This window comes from Bos grunniens, chromosome X (genome assembly GCF_055505025.1).
Source record: "Bos grunniens cultivar Pamir isolate PY7600 chromosome X, Bosgru_T2T1.0, whole genome shotgun sequence".
In the NCBI taxonomy this organism is placed as follows: Eukaryota; Metazoa; Chordata; class Mammalia; order Artiodactyla; family Bovidae; genus Bos; species Bos grunniens.
In genome coordinates, this window is record NC_141194.1 from 85,149,325 (window position 1) to 85,153,039 (window position 3,715).

Here is a 3,715-nt window from a genome sequence, read left to right on the forward strand (position 1 = left end):
AGAAAGTTAATAAGGAAACACAAGTCTTAATGCATTAGATGAGATGGATCTCATTGATATCTTCAGGACATTCCATCAAAATACAGAAGAATACACCTTCTCAAGTGCACATGGAACATTCTCCAGGATAGACCACATCTTGAGTCACAAATCAAACCTCAGTAAATTTAAGAAAATTGAAATCATATCAAGCATCTTCTCTGACCACAATGATGTGAGACTAGATATCAATTACAAGAAAAGAACTATAAAAAACACAAACATATGGAGATTAAGCAACACATTTCTAAATAACCAACAAGTTACTAAAGAAATCAAAAGGGAAATAAAAACATTTCTAGAAACAAATGGCAATGGAAACACGACAACTCAAAGGCTATGGGATGCAGCAAAAGCAGTTCTAAGAGGGAAGTTTATAGAAATACAATCCTACCTCAAGAAAAAAGAAAAATATCAAATGGACAACCTAACTTTACACATAAAACAACTGGAAAAAGAAGAACAAAAAAACCCAAAATTAGTAGAAGGAAAGAAATCATAAAGATCTGAACAGAAATAAATGAAAAAGAAATGAAAGAAACAATAGTAAAGATTAATAAAACTAAAAGCTGGTTCTTTGAGAAGATAAACAAAATGGAGACACCTTTAGCCAGACTCATCAAGAAAAAAAGAGAGAAGAATCAAATCAACAAAATTAGAAATGAAAAAGGAGAGGTTACAGCAGACAATGCAGAAATACAAAGGATTATAAGAGACTATTATGACCATCTATATGGCAATAAAATGGATAACCTGGAAGAAATGGACAGATTCTTAGAAAAGTTCAATCTTCCAAGACTGGACCAGGAAGAAATAGAAATTATGAACAACCCAATTACAAGCACTGAAATTAAAGCTGTGCTCAAAAATCTCCCAAAAAACAAAAGCCCAGGACCAGATGGCTTCACAGGAGAATTCTATCAAACATTTAGAAAAGAGCTAATGCCTATCCTTCTAAAACTCTTTCAAAAAATTGCAGAGGAAGGAACACTTCCAAACTCATTCCACGAAGCCACCATCACCCTGGTACCAAAACCAGACAAAGGCAACACAAAAAAAGAAAACTACAGGCCAATATCACTAATGAACATAGATGCAAAAATCCTCAAGAAAATTTTAGCAAACAGAATTCAGCAACACATGAGAAACCTCATACATTATCAAGTTGGGTTTATTCCAGGAATGCAAGGATTCTTCAATATAGGCAAGTCAATCAATGTGATACACCATATTAACAAATTGAAAGATAAAAACCATATGATCATCTCAATAGATGCAGAAAAAGTCTTTGACAAAATTCAGCACCCATTTATGATTAAAACTCTTCAAAAAATTGGTATAGAAGGAATCTAACTCAACATAGTAAAGGCTATATATGATAAGACTACAGCAAACATTATTCTCAATGGTGAAAAAATGAAAGCATTCCCCCTAAGATCAGAAACAAGACAAGTGTATCACTTTCACCACTATTACTCAACATTGCTTTGGAAGTCCTAGCTACAGCAATCAGAGAAAAAAAAGAAATAAAGGAATTCAGATCGGAAAAGAAGTAAAGCTCTCACTGTTTGCAGATGATATGATACTATTCATAGAAAACCCTAAAGATAGTATCAGAAAAGTACTAGAGCTAATCAGTGAATTTAGCAAAGTTTCAGGATACAAAATCAATACACAGAGATCACTTGCATTTCTATATACAAACAATGAAAAATCAGAAAGAGAAATTAAGGAATCAATGCCATTCACCATTGCAACAAAAATAATTAAATATCTAGGAATAAACTTACCTAAGGAGACAAAAGACCTGTACACAGAAAATTATAAGATACTAATGAAAGAAATGAAAGACAACATAAACAGATGGAGAGATATTCCATGTTCCTGGGTAGGAAGAATCAATATTGTGAAAATGACTATACCACCAAACACAATCTACAGATTCAATGCAATCCCTATCAAATTACCAGTGGCATTTTTCACAGAACAAGAAAAAAATTTTCACAATTCATAAGGCAACACAAAAGGCCCCGAATAGCCAAAGCAGTCTTGAGAAAGAAGAATGGAGCTGGAGCAATCAACCTTCCTGACTTCAGATTATACTGCAAAGCTACAGTCATCAAGACAGTATGGTACTGGCACAAAAATAGAAATATAGACACATGGTACAAGATAGAAAGCCCAGAAATAAGCCCATGAATCTATAGGTACCTTATTTTTGACAAAAGAGGCAAGAATATACAATGGGGCAAAGATAGCCTCTTCAATAAATGGTGCTGGGAAAACTGGACAGCTACATGTAAAAGAATGAAATGAGAACACTTCCTAACACCATACACAAAGTTGAACTCAAAACAGATTAAAGACCTAAATATAAGACCAGAAACTATAAAACTCTTAAAGGAAAACATTAGGCAGGATACTTGATGACATAAATCAAAGCAAGATCCTCTATGACCTCCTAGAGTAATGGAAATAAAAACAAAAGTAAACAAGTGGGACCTGATTAAACTTAAAAGCTTTGTACAGCAAGGGAAACTATAAGCAAGGTGAAAAGACAACCCTCAGACTGGGAGAAAATAATAGCAAATGAAATAACATACAAAGGATTCATTTCCAAAATATACAAGCAGCTTATACAACTCAATGCCAGAAAAACAAACAACCCAATCAAAAAGTGGGGAAAAGACCTAAACAGACATCTCTCCAAAGAAGACATACAGATGGCTAAGAAACACATGAAAAGATGCTCAACATTGCTCATTATTAGAGAAATGCAAATCAAAACCACAATGAGATGTCACGTCACACCAGTCAGAATGGCCATCATCAAAAAGTCTACAAACAATAAATGCTGGAGAGGGTGGGGAGAAAAGGGAACATCCTTGCACTGTTGGTGAGAATGTAAATTGATACAGCCACTATGGAAGACAGTATGGAGATTCCTTAAAAAAACAGGAATAAAACTACCATATGACCCAGAAATCCCACTCCTAGGCATATACCCTGTTCAGTTCAGTTCAGTTCAGTTCAGTTCAGTTCAGTCACTCAGTCATGTATGACTCTTTGAGACCCCATGGACTGCAGCACGCCAAGCCTCCCTGTCCATCACCAACTCCCGGAGCTTACTCAAACTCATGTCCATTGAGTCAGTGATGCCATCCAACCATCTCATCCTCTGGCGTCCCCTTCTCCTCCCGCCTTCAATCTTTCCCAGCATCAGGGTCTTTTCTAATGAGTCAGTTCTTCTAATCAGGTGGCCAAATTATACCCTGAGGAAATCAAAATTAAAAGAGACACATGTTTCCCATTGTTCACTGCAGCACTATTTACAATAGCTAGAACATGGAAGCAACCTAGATGTCCATTGACAGATGAATGGATAAAGAAGTAGTGGTACATATACACAATGGAATATTACTCAGCCATAAAAAGGAATAGAGTTGAGTCAGTTCTGATGAGGTGTATGAACCTAGAAACTATTATACAGAGTGAAGTGAGTCAGAAAGAGAAAGATAAATCTCATATTCTAATGCACATACATGGAATCTAGTAAAATGGTACTGAAGAATTTATTTTCAGGGCAGCAATGGAGAAACAGACATAGAGAATAGACATATGGACATGGGGAGAAGGGAGGAGAGGGTGAGATGCATGGAAAGAGTAACATGGAACT